This window comes from Nelumbo nucifera, chromosome 8 (genome assembly GCF_055504915.1).
Source record: "Nelumbo nucifera cultivar China Antique chromosome 8, China Antique-T2T, whole genome shotgun sequence".
NCBI classification, from domain to species: Eukaryota; Viridiplantae; Streptophyta; class Magnoliopsida; order Proteales; family Nelumbonaceae; genus Nelumbo; species Nelumbo nucifera.
The window spans coordinates 38,464,748-38,482,322 of NC_142656.1; positions in this window are offsets into that span (position 1 = coordinate 38,464,748).

Genomic DNA, 17,575 nt, shown 5'->3' on the forward strand with positions numbered 1-17,575 from the left:
GGGGTAGAGGTGCCTGATCAACCACCAACTGAGCTTGAAGCCCTTGCGGTAAGCCTCGGTCATCACGTCGTCAAACTTCGATGACTGGACATAATCAATGACGACCTACACCTTGGTCTCCTCGAGGGCACCCTCAAAAATCTCCTTCTTCTCCTTAAAGTCAGCTCGAAGGAACTCCACCTCTTTCTCTAACTTTCCTTTGGTCTCGTTAAGGCCCTGCACCTCAAGCTTCAGGGCGTCCCAGTCTGCCCTCAGCTTACCCCGATCTGCCCTGAGGCTGTCCCGGTCTGCCTTGAGACTGTCTACCTCCAGCCTCAATGCTTCCTGGCCGACCTTGAAACCGTTTACTTCGACCCTCATCCTGTCCTTGTCTCGGGCCAGCTCGTTATTCTCCGCCAGCAGCACCTCAATGAAGCTCTTCTGAGTTGAGGCATCATTCTGAAGACGGTGGATTTGGCCCCAAGCTGCCCTCAGTTCGGTATGGGCTTCATGGAATGATCTCTCGGTATCTATAGCCCATCTCAAGTTCCAGTCGGATTGAAAGGTCAAGGCACGCACGACGGAGTTCACCTGCACAAAGGCAAGACCGATTAGTAAAAAAAAAAGAGAGAGAGAAAAGAAGAAAAGAAAGAAGTGAGAGAGAGGAAGAACCCTTCGTGAGAACTCACCACCATGGCATGCGTAGCAGCTCGGCCACCGAGCTGACCGGGAGTGAGATTAACCCACTTGATGACCTCCTTCGGATAAGCAGCCTCCTTGCTCTTCTGAAGACCGCACTGGGGGTTCAAAATACTTTCACCCCTTGGACTATCTGAGCTCGAGATGGTCATCTCCGCCGCATGGGCAGACTCCTCGGAAGCTTCGGCAGCAGCATCAGCAGGACAGGCCCTAGTAGTTGTCTCCGCAGGGTGTGCCCCAGGGGTATTTCCCATATGACCCCCGGTGACGGTCTCGGCAGGCTCCGTCGTGGGCTCTGCCACCACCTTGGGGCCTTGAGGCACCATGTCCTCCTCCAAGTTGATGACGGGGTGAGGATGGGGGAGCTTGGGCTCTGGAGCTGGGGCCTGTAAAGGTTGAGCCTCGGCGGAGGCCTGTGGAGATTCAACGCGAGCCTTTTTGGCCATGCGCTTCTTCCTCTTCATTTGATGGAAGAGTCATTCACTGCCAATCTTCTCTGCCTCCATAGGACCTGCAATGAAGCTCGGCGTTAGTAACCCCGGGGTAAACATATGAATAGAAAAGCCGAAATGAAGAACAACCTACTCGGGCTCAAGCCAGCCTGGATGAGCTTCTCCTCGGATGTGAAGTCTTTGTAATTCAACCCGAGCTAAGCCAGCGACTGGAGTGCCTTCTTAGTCTTCCCATCTAGGATGACACCGAGGTCTTGAACGGCCACCCTCCAATCAATGGGGAAGGACCACCCCGTGCCGCTCCGAACTATGAAGTAGTCCCGCTTCCAGGATGGGACTTTACTCGAGAGCTTGTGCATGAGTTTGAAACCCGGGCGAGGAGACAGGTAGTAAGACCGTCTGTGCCCAGGGAGAGTGCCCGAAGCACTCTTCTTTATGGCCAAAATTGTACTAAGGATATCTAAGTCTATGGAGAGAGAATGGTCAAAGCAAAGAGAAATGGACCCCACCACATTTCGTATGGAGTTCGGGTGAAGTTGGTCCAAAGTGATGTTAAAGTGTACCAGCACCTCAACAATCAAAGGGTGAAGAGGAAGTCGGAGTCCGACTACCAATTGCTCCCTAAAGATCACGATCTCATCAGGACCGTGCTCCCATGGAAAGCTGCCGGTGGGAAGGCTATATGAGTATTCCCTAGGGAGGTTGAACCTCTGTATGAGGTCTTGGAGCCTCTCCGAAGTCATTGTGGAAGGGCCGAACTAATCTGACTCCCGACCTCGGTGGGAGGTGGACGCCAGATGACCCGAAGCCACCCATACATCGAATAGCTAGGCGGCAGAGGAGCCGCCCTAAGCCGAGGTACCCACCTCGGGCTCGTCAATTGGGCTATCTACGCTAGACGACATTATGAAGCAAAGGGGGAAGGATACTCAGAAAAGAAAGAGAAGCTCGGGGACTCACCGCTGAAAACGCGAACTGACTAGAAGACCCGAGCTAAGAACCTCAGGCGCGAGCTCAAACATTGACGTTGGGGACTTTGTGGCGAAGAAATGGCCAAGGGTCCCCCGCTATTTATAGCCACTGTGCCCGAACATTAACGGTCACGATGAAGACGATCCAACGACTCTTAGAAAAACTGGCTACAGGTTCCTCGAGGTGAAATCAGTTTAGCGCATTTTTTTGCGTCCATGAAAGTCCAAACCGCATGACATCCACGCGTAAGCTGAACGTGACCCGGATTCCTTTTGACTAAGCTGGGATCCAGACCGGTCCAACTGTACGAAACGCGTAACGAAGCGGCATAAGTGCCAAAGCCAAATCCACCTGGCACAACATGAACTCCCCACACTGGGTCAACGCCACCAACACAGGGAGTGGGGGGCAATTGATGAAGGGTGATTCGGCCCGACCTCGTAGCGCAGGTACACGTGGGTGTGGCCTTGCTCAAACGATGACTCAGCACAACAGCATAGCAGGCTCAGCCGCAACTCGGAGGAAAGGACCCACCGAGTTCAGCCCGACAACTCGGCGGGATAGACTACTCGCCGGGAGCCGCCTGGCCTGCACCTCCTCCCCGGGGCTAAGGCACTCCGAGCTGCCCCCGAGCTCGGGGTCCCCTGACCTTTCCTAATACCCGAGCTCCTCCCAGTGGATCTCGGGCCACTTCCAGACAGGAACACACCGATCTGCCTATAGATACCCCAAGGTGAAGACACCTCGGGCCAGACAGCTCGGCTTAACTTGCCACAGGCAGCTCGCCGCTTTCGAGATAGCCCGGCACAGGGTAACTCGCGGAAGGGTAGTTCGGCATATCGCAGGAAGATTTCCTGCCCGACCACCGTAGCCGACAAATCTGGGGACAACAGCCATATCCCTCGTCAAACAGCGTCGTACCTGCCACCTTCAGAGGGTACCTTACGCCTGACAAGCAGGTACCCTGCAACGACGGCCCCGCGTGTGCCGCCTCAGCTCTGCCAGTAATGGCTGCGACAGGCTAACAATGGCGGTTATACCTGCCCTGTCAAAGGCCAATGGGCCTGATGCAACGGACTTTTGTTATAAGGAGCTTATTATCAAGGAACAGAGGTATCTTCTTCTACTCTCGCGCTATCTGCACTCTTAGCCTACATACTCTCCTTACTTCTTCTACAGAATACTAACTTAAGCATTGGAGTGTTCCCGCCGAGCAAGCCCCAGGGGATTCTTCTTCTTCCCCATCCCAGGTACCTTCCAGGAGCCATGCAAGTGCCAGCTAGGAGTGACCGGATTGCGTACCATCAATAGGTAAGGTTTTCACTTTTTGATGGAGTTAAACTGATTTCCCAACTTCTCTAAATATGTTGGTTTTGTTGGTTTTGTGTAACTTAGATTTGGGAGATTATCCGGCCTGTGGTATAAGTTATAGTGGGCTTGTTTAATTAAGAACAGTGTGATTAAAGTTGTAATAAGCTCTATTCTTGTGGGTTAAATTGATTAAGTCAAGGTTCTTCTTTGTTTTGTTTTAGATTGTTTAGATGAGACTGTTTAGACTGATCAAAGCTTATTTGTTTTATTTTCCTACGAGTTGGTCTAGTTATAATTTAGAGAGGAGTTGACTTGATTTCCTACCTTATTTTGGTATGCCAAGTTCGTTTCTGTTAGTAAGGGAATTTTGTTTTGCTAATATGCTTTTGATGATGTGCAATCCGGCCACTCCTAGCTGGAAGTGACGAGGCTTCTAGCTGGCGATGGGCAAGAGATACCTGCAAGAAGGACGAAGGGACCTAGGGTTGAACACCCAGCGGGGACTCTCCGATGCTTAAGTTAGAACTCAGTAACGAGCTGAAAAAGAGAATGAGTACGCAAGAAGATGAGATCTAGAGAGGTGAATATGCGATACCTTTGCCTCTAAGGGGTCAGAGTGCTTATATACTAGCGTCTGACAGGTTCAGTGGAGTTGATCCCAAATCCCTGCTGTGGCGATCCGCTGTCAAGTCGTACCTCAGAGTGGCTGGCCGTTATTGTCAAGGCCGAGAGCAGGCGGGCTACAGTGACCGTTGCATGGTACGGTCCCGCCAGCTGGGAGACAACCTACAGGCATGACGCCGCCAGGTGGGAGACAAGGGCGCAACCTTCTGAACTGGCAGGCGCTGCGCCGTTAGACGAGGGACGCGGGAGCAGTCTGGCTGGTACGACTTTATCATATGAGAAACTTCCCGTAAACGCTGAGCCGTCCCGTAGCAAGCTACCCTGTGACGAGCTACTGGTGGCGTGCCGAGGTGATTCTGCCTAAGGCGATTTGTCTTCGAGGTGGCCCACTTCTTGGGCCTGGAGCGAACTTGTTGTTCTAGTTCGCGAACTAGGATGAACTTAACTCGGAGTGTAGCTCGGGGCATCGGTGTACTCGAGCTCGCTCTGTGGAGAGCTGATACTTTCTGAGCTGTCACCTGCGTCGAGTCATGTCCACGTGCCAGTCCACCTATGCCGAGTTGTCGTATATGCTAAGTTATGTACACATGTCACCTAGTTAGGCGGTCGGGCCAAATCACCCTTCATCAATTGCCCCCCACTCCTCGAGCTAGGAGTCTTGCCCTAGCGCGGGGAGTTCATGAAGTGACGGGTGGATTTGACCCGTAAATCAAACTACCTTGTCCGACCGTGTGAGGTGCACGCGCGGACGTCATGCGATTTATAGATCCTACGAGCGCCAAAAAATGTGGTAAATTGCTTTCAGTCTCGGAGGACGTGCAGCCAATTTTACTATGAGCCGTTGGATTGCTTTAATCAGGGCCGTTGTTTTTCGGGCACAGTGGCTATAAAGAGGAGGGCCCCAGGCCTCATTTTTTATACCAACCTGCCTTACTTTCGGCTCTGAGATCGCGCCTTCGCCTTGCTTGCTTGAGTTCTCCCTGTTCGCGTCGCTCTTTTCAGCCCATCTTCTTCGGTGAGTTTTTTCTACCTTATCCAATTATGTTTGGGTATTTGTACGATGGTGTCCCTTCCTGGGCTGGTAGTCGGGGCGAAGCCCCCTCGAGCTTTGGGGGAGCTCGGGGACTTCCCGAGGGGCGGTCTCCAGAGGCTCGGGAAGCCTCTGGTAACCTGGCTTCCACCTCCCGAAGTCGGGAATCAGACAGTTTTGGTCCTTCTTCCATGTCGATGGAGAGACTCTAGGCCCTAGTCTTCCAATACAACCTCCCAAAGAAGCTTACCTACAGCCTTCCGACCGGTGATTATCCTTGGGAGCATGATCAAGATGAAATCGTGATCTTTGAGGAACAGCTCGTGGCTGGTCTTCGCCTTCCCTTGCACCCTTTGATAGTAGAGGTCCTCACTCACTTTAATGTCACCATAGACCAGTTGCATCCGAATTCTGTTCGGAACTTGGTGGGGACCATTTCTTTGTTTTATGAGTATTGTGTTCCTCTTTTTCTCGATACCTTTGTCTCCATCCTGTCAATCAAGAACGCTTCCCCTAGAGCTCCTGCAAATAGGCGCTCTTATTATTTTTCCCCCTGTCCCGACTTCAAGCTTCTCCATGAGTTGCCCAATAGGATCTCAGCTTGGAAGCGGGGCTATTTTGTAGTTCATAATCCCGAGGGGTGGCCCTTTCCGACCCACTGGAGGGTTGCCATTCAAGATCTGGGCGTTAGCTTGGACCTAGGAATGCAGGAAGCGCTACAGTCCTGGGCAGAGGTCGGCTTCATCTGCGCGGACTATTTGTTTTTTGCAACTATAACGTCGGGCGTGGACGTGCGTCGCCTCTTGTCGAACTCCCAAAGGGGCAAGCATAGGGCAAAGAGGTTTCGCCAAGACGAAGCATCTTCTTCTAGGGCCGCTGAGTTCAAGGCCGCGGACCCGTCCTTCGTTCCACCACCGGAGGTCCCACCCACGTCCCCTAAGGAGTAGCCACAAAAGGCGGTGAAGAAGAGGTCCCTCCTCTGGGACCGTACCCGCAATCCGCGCAAACCGACCCCTTTGCCATGCCAGCGTTCCCCACCGAGGGGCGAAACAAGAGCATCACCAACTATGTCTTGGCCACGCAGAGGAGCCGGGATTCGATCTTCCACGAGGAGGTCACGGAATGGTCGGGGATGCATCCTAGGTGGCTCCTGGGGCTGGCTATGACTCACTGCATGGTGATAAGCGCTTGCTCTTTCTCTCTCTCTCTCTCTCTCTTACTTACCTTGGCTTTCTATTGGCAGTTGAACTCCGCCCTCCATGCCATGGCCTGTCAGATGGTCGTTCATTCCAGGGACGCCCACGCCTAGAGGACGGAAGTACGAAGGCTCAATTGCGAGCTGGACCGGGCCCGGGGTGAGGTCCTCCAGGCCAAGAAGGGGAGCGAGGCCCAGGGGCTACTTGTTCAAGACCAGGAAGTGCAGATCTCCCGGCTGATCAAGGAGAACACCCGTTACAGGGAGGAGTCCTCAAGGACGGCCGAGGATAGGGAGCACCTTTGGCAGGAGGTTCAAAGTCTGGAGGCCACCCTCCACGAACGAGCTCAGACGTTCGACGCTGCCGTGGAGGAAGAAAGGGTCAAGGCGGTGGACCGCTTTAAAGAGTCCACGGAGTTTCGTGACCTTCAGGTCGAGTACGACACGAACTTCTATCATTCGAGGTTCAAGTTCTACTGGTACCTGGTCCGGAAGAAGTTCTCTGGCCTTAGCCTTGACGGCATCACGATGAAGGGCATAGCTCTAGAGGTAGCAGACGCAGCAGAGGAGGAGGAGCCTGATTCCTTGGAGGAGACTGAGGAGGACGTAGAAGTGGTGGACTCTTGATGTTGGGGTTGTTCTTCTTTTTCCTTCTGATCTTTGAGTGCATGTTCCCGGGTGGGAGTCGTCCCGAATTACGCGAGTTACCTTGAACTATCAGGCTACCGAGCTTGGTAGCGAGTGAGGGTAACCTTAGAAAGATTTTTTCTAAGTTTCTTGCCTTGAGTTGTCCGCATAGAATCCGTCTGTTTGAACGTAGGTCATCTGATGAACCCGAACCGTGATCATTGCCGAGGTGATGTAGGCATCGTAGGGTTGATGCCCGAGCTGTCTGCACTTTTGACTCTAGCGGGCGAGGGGGTGAGGTCCTACGCATTGTTTGGAGCCTCCGTTAGTTCAATTTCGTATCTCTTAGGCTCAGGGAGTGACTCGGAGTCCACTCCAAATCTTTACCCATGCCGTAGAGGCGACTAAGACTTAGTTGGTGCTGAGGTCCTTATCAGTTTGGCTTCCCTTAGGCTCTGGGAGCGACTCAAAGTCCACTCTTTTTGCCCATGCCGTAGAGGCGATTGGGACTTAGTTCGCCCATGCCGTAGAGGCGAGTGGGACTTAGTCCGCCCATGCCGTAGAGGCGACTAGGACTTAGTTCGCCCAGGGGGAGCGACTCGGTGTCCACTCTAGGCCAACGGTCACAGGTAGTACTGCCTTAGATTGCTAATGTTCTAGGCTCGAGGTACCTCTTTCCTTCCAATGTTTCAAGCTCGTACGTGCCTTCCCCGAGTATTCGTTTTACCCGGTGGAAGTGCATGACAAAGAGACTGTTCTAAAAGATTCTAAGACTGTTCTACAAGTTTCCAAAGCTTCACCAAGGATAATCACTTATCTTTATGTGCAAGACGATGTGCAAGGCTTAGATCTTGAAGAACAAAGCTTGGAATCCATGACATAAGACCAAGGTGCATGGACATGATAAGGAAAGGCCCAATCCGCATGCTAAGATGTATTGATGGGCTTGTTTATGGGGGCTTGTTTTGTTTTACTTTGACTTTTCTTTGCTTAGTTGTCATTAGTTGTAGTCTTTTAAAATGATTCATATATCAAGGCAGATTTGTTTTCCTAAACTATAGGAATCCTCAGTAGTTAGGTGTTTCCTTATAGGATAATGATGTTTATATGCCTATATAAAAGCTACAACTATGTAAAACGAGATAGATACATGATCAATAATATTGAGGTATTTTGAGCAAACTTAGCTTTGCCTTATTGTGTTCTTGGTAGAATACAATATCTTGACTAATCAAGGGAGTGATCAACCTTTGTTAGTGGGTATTGATTTGATTGATGTTTGATAGGTTTGTCACGGCTTGGTTAGTCTTGGATAATCTGTAGTTGCTTCTACCTAGGTTTTGCTAGACTCGGTTTCACAGGAGTTGGAAGAATGGGTTTGATTAAGCTTAGATATATTCCATCTCTACCAGATGGTTTTCTTTATGTTGAGTTTAATTCATTTGCATCAGGGTTGGTTGTTTAGAAAGGGAATAATCTCAAACTGTCATCATCTTGTTTCGTGTGGGTTGAATCTAGTTTAGTTTTTGAATTGATATATTAGGACGGTTTGGATAGTCTTGGATTGTTTGGATTGATTTCAGCTATGGTTTTCTTTGATGGCATCATTCTGGGAAGCTATCGATAGCTTTGGTTGGATTTTTTAAATAAAGAGGATTTTTCTTCCTATGCTTCTATTTTATCGGTTACAGAATGATAGTTTCAGCCGACATGAAATGGTTGTGTTGGTTCCAATTTGGGTTGGCCATGTTGGCTTTTGTTAGTGCTCTGTTCTAATAGACTCTATTGGTTGGATTGTTTTAAGATGCTGAGTGTGATCGCTGTTTGTAGTTTGGCACTAATAGTTTAATGTGTTATTCGTTAGGGTTTTCGAAGATTTTCTGATTATGAAATTATTAGTGCTTTGAAATATTTGGCTATGAAATATGAAAACTTCTTTTTTTATTCTTAGAAGCTTAGGTTAGTTGGTTTGGCACAAGGACGTTACAACGCCAGAGTGGATTAGCTTGAATCAGTTCCTATAGGTTCTGTTTGGCACCTATATGTCTAAGTGAGTGGATTTAGCTTATTTAGAGAGATATAAAGGTTTTGTCTAAGTGGAAATTGTGACTTTAGGGTGGTAATAAGCTCGGTACTTGTTGGTTGATGTGATTTATGTCAAGTTAGGTCTATATGATTTTTTACGTTGTTTAAATGGGTTTGTTTGGATTCGTCGTTGTTTATTTGCTTTGTTTTGATTTGAGTAGGAAAGGTTTCACTTTTTGATGGAGTTGAGTTGATTTCCCAACTTCTCTAAATATGTTGGTTTTGTTAAACTTAGATTTTGGAGACTATCCGGCCTGTGGTATAAGTTATAGTGGGTTTGTTTAATTAAGAATAGTGTGATTAGAGTTGTAATAAATTCTATTGTTGTGGGTTAAATTGATTAAGTCAAGTTTCTTCTTTGTTTTTTTTAGATTGTTTAGACGGGACTGTTTGGATTGATCAACGTATATTTGTTTTATTTTGCTATGAGTAGGTCTAGTTATATTTTATAGAGGAGTTGACTTGATTTCCTACTGTATTTAGGTATGTCGGGTTCATTTCTGTTAGTAAGCGGATTTTGTTTTGCTAATATGCTTTGTTAGTGGGAATTGATTTGATTGATGTTTGATAGGTTTGCCACGTGTTGGATAGTTTTGGATAATCTGTAGTTGCTTCTACCTACGTTTGGCTAGACTCATTTCAAAGGAGTTGGAAGAATGGGTTTGATTAAGCTTAGATATATTCAATCTCTACCATATGGTTTTCTCTTTGTTGAGTTTGATTCATTTGCATCAGGGTTGATGGGTTGACTCTAGTTTAGTTTTTAAATTGATAGATTAGGACGGTTTGGATAGTCTTGGATTGTTTTGATTGATTACACAAAATGTGTAAATTTAAATATATGCGGGCCAGGCCAGGCTTGAAGTATTAAGCCCAAGCCCAACCCTAAAATTTGCGGGACTGATATGGGCTCGGGCCCGGGCCGGGCCTGAACGCAAAACCCAGGCCCAAGCCTGGAATTTTCGGGCCGGGTTGGCCTGAAAATTGACAACCCTAAATATCAAACTCGAGCAAGGGGAGAGAAAGAGAGAGAGAGAGAGAGAGAGAGAGAGAGAGAGAGAGAGAGTTAATAAAAGTAAATAAATTAGTAAATTCAATAAATATTTTTTAACTTAACATAAAAATGAGAAAGAAACAAAGATCATGGATAATAATTTACTTAATTTTTTCATAAATAAATGAATAATTATCCAAGCTACCCCACCCGTTGAAAACCCTAAATATTGGACATAAACTGGTAAGAAAGAGAAGGAGATAATTAAATAATCTAGTAAATTAAATGAACAAAATCTATTAACTTATTAAAATAAGTATATAATTAGGCAACAAAATAAGAGAGAATAGTTAGTTGTTTATTAATGGTATCATTGTAAATAGTTACATGTTTATTAAAAAGAGATTACTAGAAAATGAGAGAGAAAGAAAGAATAAAAATTTCCTTTTCACAATCCGAGCTTTATATGATGGCCGGGCATAGGCCCAAAATCTAGGCCTGATGGTTGGCCCGAGCTTAGACTTGGGCATGAATTAGTTCTATTGATATAAAGGCAAAGCTCGCCCTGAATGTGGCCCGACCAATAAAAAAGGATTAATCCCAACCGATACCTATCCAATTGAGAGCTCTAAAATATTAGGCTCGGGAGGGGGGGGAGAGAGAGAGAGAGAGAGAGAGAGAGAGAGAGAGAGAGAAATTACTAGTTAGTAAATTAAATAAATACAAATCTATGAATAACAATTTACTTAATTTTGTAAAATAAATAAATCAGTAACTTATATTAATGAAAGAAGTTAATATTCATTTATTATTGGGAATTGGTTGAATCAAATAAATAAAAATTTATGGATAATTACTATATTTATTAAAATAAACAAATTATTAATTTGGTATAGTAAAAAAAATAAATAAAAGTTCATTTATTATTGGGACTCCTACACCTCACCAAAAATATTGATTGCCCTAAATATAAGCTCCAGGGAGAGAGAGAAAATTGATTAATTTATTAAATAAAGAATTCAGTAAATTAAGGGAATTTCTATGGATAATAATTAACTTAATTTTGTAAATAGACAAATCAATACATAACTTTAATAAAATAAATAAATATTGGTGCAAGACTAGTCCCAGCAACAAATAAAATAATGAAACAAATTTTTAGTTATTATTGGGACAAGATATGTACAGCCTATCTGACACCAAAACTAATTCCATTTTATAAAGGGAGAGAGAAACAAAAATAAAATTTTCATAATTTAAATCATTAATTAGTTGAATAATATAGTTGTTAAGTAAATAAATAATAATTTACAAAATTTTGGTAAAATAAATAAATATCCAAGCTATCTGGATCTATACCCAACCCATTGACAACCCTAAATATCTAACTCGAGGAGGAAGAGGGAGAGAGAGAGAAATTGTTAATAAAAGTAAAAATTTAGTAAATTCATTAAATATTTTCTAACTTAATAACATAAATAAATAAATAATTAGGAGAGAAAATGAGAGAGAAAAAAAGAGAAATAATTAAATAATCTAGTAAATCAAATCAATAAAATCTTTTAACTTATTAAAATAAGGCAGAATAGTTGGCGGTTTACTAATGGCATCATTGTAAATAGTTACATGTTCAACAACAAATATGAAAGAGAGATTACTAGAAAATGAGAGAGAAACAAAGAATAAAAATTTCCTAAACACGCTTTGGGCTTTAAATGAAGGTTGGGCTTAGGCTCAAGATGTAGGCCTGATGGTCGACCCAGGCTCAGACTTCGGTTTGAATCTGTTTTGTTGATATAAAGACAAAGCCCAATCCAAACCTAGTCGGCCCGTGAAAAGGTTTAATCCCAACTAAGGCCTAACCTATTGATGGCCCTAAATTTTAGCCTTCGGGAGAGATGGTGAAATAACTTATTAGTTAAATTAATTATTAAGTACTTGAATAATTTAGTAAATTAAATAAAAAGAAATCTATGGATAATAATTTACTTAATCTTATAAAATAAATACATCAATAATTTATTTAATAAAAGAAATAAATATTCATTTATTATTGACCACTGGTTCGAATCAAATAATTAAAATTTTATGTGTAATAATTTAGTAAAATAAATAAATAAAATTTCATTTATTATTCGGACAAGACAGGTACAAGCTATCCCACACAAGACACAACTCATTTATAGCCCTAAAATTTAGGCTCTAGGGAGAGAGAAAAATAATTCGTTAGTAAAGCAAACTAATCATCAATTGAAGAATTCATTAAACTAAATCAATATAATAAAATTAATTTAAGAAAGTAAAAAATAAATAAATTTCCTATATATTTAATTATTTTTGTAAAACAAATAAATCAATAATTTTGTATCAATAGCTTGTTGATAACCATAAAACTTAGGCCCTTTAGAGGGAGAAAAAATTATGTTAATAAATAAAAATAATTTTTTAAATTATCTAGGCTTGATGGTTGGACCGGGCTTAGACTTAGGCTGGAATAAGTTCTGTTGATATGGCAAAGCCCGACCCAAACGCGACCCAACCAATGGAAAGGTTTAATCCCAACCGATACCTATTCTATTGATAGCCCCATATAATGTAAAATAACAAGTATACATTATACATAAAATGTGTAAGTTTAAATATATGCGGGCCGGGCCAGGCTTGAAGTATTAATCCCAAGCCCGACAATAAAATTTGCGGGATTGATGTAGGCCCGGGCCCGGGCCGGGCCTGAACACAAAACCCAGGCCCAAGCCTAGAATTTTCGGGCTGGGCCGGGTTGAAAATTTGACAACCCTAAATATTTAACTCGAGCAAGGGGAGAGAGAGAGAGAGAGAGAGAGATTATAATAGTAAATAAATTAGTAAATTCGATAAATATTTTTTAACTTAATAACATAAAAATGAGAAAGAAACAAAGATCATGGATAATAATTTACTTAATTTTGTCATAAATAAATGAATAATTATCCAAGCTACCCCACCCGTTGAAAACCCTAAATATTGGACATGAAGTGGTAAGAAAGAGAAGGAGATAATTAAATAATCTAGTAAATTAAATGAACAAAATCTTTTAACTTATTAAAATAAGTATATAATTAGGCTACAAAATAAGAGAGAATAGTTAGTTGTTTATTAATTGTATCATTGTAAATAGTTACATGTTTATTAAAAAGAGATTACTAGAAAGTGAGAGAGAAAGAAAGAATAAAAATTTCCTTTTCGCAATCCGAGCTTTATATGATGGCCGGGCACAGGATCAAAATCTAGGACTGATGGTTGGCTCGAGCTTAGACTTGGGAATGAATTAGTTCTATTGATATAAAGGCAAAGCCCGGCCTGAACGTGGCCCAACCAATAAAAAAGGTTTAATCCCAACCAATACCTATCCAATTGAGAGCTCTAAATATTAGGCTCGGGAGGGGGAGAGAGAGAGTGAGAGAGAGAGAGAGAGAGAGAGAGAGAAATTACTGGTTAGTAAATTAAATAAATACAAATTTATGAATAACAATTTACTTAATTTTGTAAAATAAATAAATCAGTAACTTATATTAATGAAAGAAGTTAATATCCATTTATTATTGGGAATTGGCTGAATCAAATAAATAAAAATTTATGGATAATTATTATATTTATTAAAACAATGAAATTATTAATTTGGTTTAGTAAAATAAATAAATAAAAGTTCATTTATTATTGGGACTCCTACACCTCACCAAAAATATTGATTGCCCTAAATATAAGCTCCAGGGAGAGAGAGAAATTTGAGTAATTTATTAATTAAAGAAATCAGTAAATTAAGTGAATTTCTATGGATAATAATTTACTTAATTTTGTAAATAGACAAATAAATACATAAATTTAATAAAATAAATAAATATTGGTGCAAGACTAGTCCCAGCAACAAATAAAATAATAAAACAAATTTTTAGTTATTATTGGGACAAGATATGTATAGCCTATCTGACACCAAAACTAATTCCATTTTATAAAGGGAGAGAGAAACAAAAATAAAATTTTCATAATTTAAATCATTAATTAGTTGAATAATTTAGTCGTTAAGTAAATAAATAATAATTTACTAAATTTTGGTAAAATAAATAAATATCCAAGCTATCTAGATCTAAACCCAACCCATTGACAACCCTAAATATCTAACTCGAAGAGGGAGAGGGAGAGGGAGAGAGAGAGAAATTGTTAATCAAAGTAAAAATTTAGTAAATTCATTAAATATTTTCTAACTTAATAACATAAATATATAAATAATTAGGAAAGAAAATGAGAGAGAAAAAAAGAGAAATAATTAAATAATCTAGTAAATCAAATCAACAAAATCTTTTAACTTATTAAAATAAGGCAGAATAGTTGGCGGTTTATTAATGGCATCATTGTAAATAGTTACATGTCCAACAACGAATATGAAAGAGAGATTACGAGAAAATGAGAGAGAAACAAAGAATAAAAATTTCCTAACCACGCTTTGGGCTTTAAATGAAGGTCGTGCTTAGGTTCAAGATGTAGGCTTGATGGTCGACTCAGGCTTAGACTTAGGTTTGAATCTATTTTGTTAATATAAAGACAAAGCCCAATCCAAACCTAGTCGGCCCGTGAACAGGTTTAATCCCAACTAAGGCCTAACCTATTGATGGCCCTTAAATATTAGCTTCGAGAGAGATGGGGAAATAACATATTAGTTAAATTAATTCTTAAGTACTTGAATAATTTAGTAAATTAAATAAAAAGAAATCTATGGATAATAATTTACTTAATCTTATAAAATAAATACATCAATAATTTATTTAATAAAAGAAATAAATATTCATTTATTATTGACCACCGGTTCGAATCAAATAATTAAAATTTTATGTGTAACAATTTAGTAAAATAAATAAATAAAATTTCATTTATTATTCGGACAAGACAGGTACAAGCTATCCCACACAAGACACAACTCGTTTATAGCACTAAAATTTAGGCTCTAGGGAGAGAGAAAAATAATTCGTTAGTAAAACAAATTAATCATTAATTGAAGAATTCATTAAACTAAATCAATATAATAAAATAATTTAAGAAAGTTAAAAATAAATAAATTTCCTATATATTTATTTATTTTTGTAAAACAAATAAATCAATAATTTTGTATCGATAGCTTGTTGATAACCACAAAACTTAGGCCCTTTAGAGGGAGAAAAAATTATGTTAATAAATAAAATTAATTTATTAAATTATCTAGGCTTGATGGTTGGACCGGGCTTAGACTTGGGCTGGAATAAGTTCTATTGATATGGCAAAGCCCGACCCAAACGCGACCCGACCAATGGAAAGGTTTAATCCCAACCGATACCTATTCTATTGATAGCCCCATATAATGTAAAATAACAAGTATACATTATACATAAAATGTGTAAGTTTAAATATATGCGGGCTGGGCCATGCTTGAAGTATTAATCCCAAGCCCGACCCTAAAATTTGCGGGATTGATGTAGGCCTGGGCCCGGGCCGGGCCAGAACACAAAACCCAGCCCCAAGCCTAGAATTTCCGGGCTGGGCCGGGCTGAAAATTTGACAACCCTAAATATTTAACTCGAGCAAGGGGGGAGAGAGAGAGAGAGAGATTATAATAGTAAATAAATTAGTAAATTCGATAAATATTTTTTAACTTAATAACATAAAAATGAGAAAGAAACAAAGATCATGGATAATAATTTACTTAATTTTGTCATAAATAAATGAATAATTATCCAAGCTACCCCACCCGTTGAAAACCTTAAATATTGGACATGAAGTGGTAAGAAAGAGAAGGAGATAATTAAATAATCTAGTAAATTAAATGAACAAAATCTATTAACTTATTAAAATAAGTATATAATTAGGCAACAAAATAAGAGAGAATAGTTAGTTGTTTACTAATGGTATCATTGTAAATAGTTACATGTTTATTAAAAAGAGATTACTAGAAAATGAGAGAGAAAGAAAGAAAAAAATTTCCTTTTCGCAATCCGAGCTTTATATGATGGCCGGGGATAGGCTCAAAATCTAGGCATGATGGTTGGCCCGAGCTTAGACTTGGGAATGAATTAGTTCTATTGATATAAAGGCAAAGCCCGGCCTGAACGTGGCCCGACCAAAAAAAAAGGTTTAATCCCAACCGATACCTATCCAATTGAGAGCTGTAAATATTAGGCTCGGGAGGGGAGGGGGGGGAGAGAGAGAGAGAGAGAGATTACTAGTTAGTAAATTAAATAAATACAAATCTATGAATACCAATTTAATTAATTTTATAAAATAAAGAAATCAGTAACTTATATTAATGAAAGAAGTTAATATTCATTTATTATTGGGAATTGGTTGAATCAAATAAATAAAAATTTATGGATAATTAATATATTTATTAAAATAAAGAAATTATTATTTTGGTTTAGAAAAATAAATAAATAAAAGTTCATTTATTATTGGGACTCCTACACCTCACTAAAGATATTGATTGCCCTAAATATAAGCTCCAGGGAGAGAAAAATTGATTAATTTATTAATTAAAAAATTCAGTAAATTAAGTGAATTTCTATGGATAATAATTTACTTAATTTTGTAAATAAAAAAATCAATAATTAACTTTAATAAAATAAATAAATATCGGTGCAAGACTAGTCCCAGCAACAAATAAAATAATGAAACAAAATTTCAGTTATTATTGGGACAAGACATGTACAGCCTATCTGACACCAAAACTAATTCCATTTTATAAAGGAAGAGAGAAACAAAAATAATTTTTTCATAATTTAAATCATTAATTAGTTGAATAATTTAGTTAAGTAAATAAATAATAATTTACTAAATTTTGGTAAAATAAATAAATATCCAAGCTATCTAGATCTAAACCCAACCCATTGACAACCCTAAATATCTAACTCGAGGAGGGAGAGGGAGAGAGAGAGAGAGAAATTGTTAATAAAAGTAATAATTTAGTAAATTCAATAAATATTTTCTAACTTAATAACATAAATATATAAATAATTAGGAGAGAAAATGAGACAGAAAAAAAGAGAAATAATTAAATAATCTAGTAAATCAAATCAACAAAATCTTTTAACTTATTAAAATAAGGCAGAATAGTTGGCGGTTTATTAATGGCATCATTTTAAATAGTTACATGTTCAACAATAAATATGAAAGAGAGTTACAAGAAAATGAGAGAGAAACAAAGAATAAAAATTTCCTAAACACGCTTTGGGCTTTAAATGAAGGTCGGGCTTAGGCTCAAGATGTAGGCCTGATGGTCGACCCAGGCTCAGACTTCGGTTTGAATCTATTTTGTTGATATAAAGACAAAGCCCAATCCAAACCTAGTCGGCCCTTGAAAAGGTTTAATCCCAACTAAGGCCTAACCTATTGATGGCCCTAAAATTTTAGCCTTCGGGAGAGATGGTGAAATAACTTATTAGTTAAATTAATTATTAATTACTTGAATAATTTAGTAAATTAAATAAAAAGAAATCTATGGATAATAATTTACTTAATCTTATAAATTAAATACATCAATAATTTATTTAATAAAAGAAATAAATATTCATTTATTATTGACCACCGGTTCGAATCAAATAATTAAA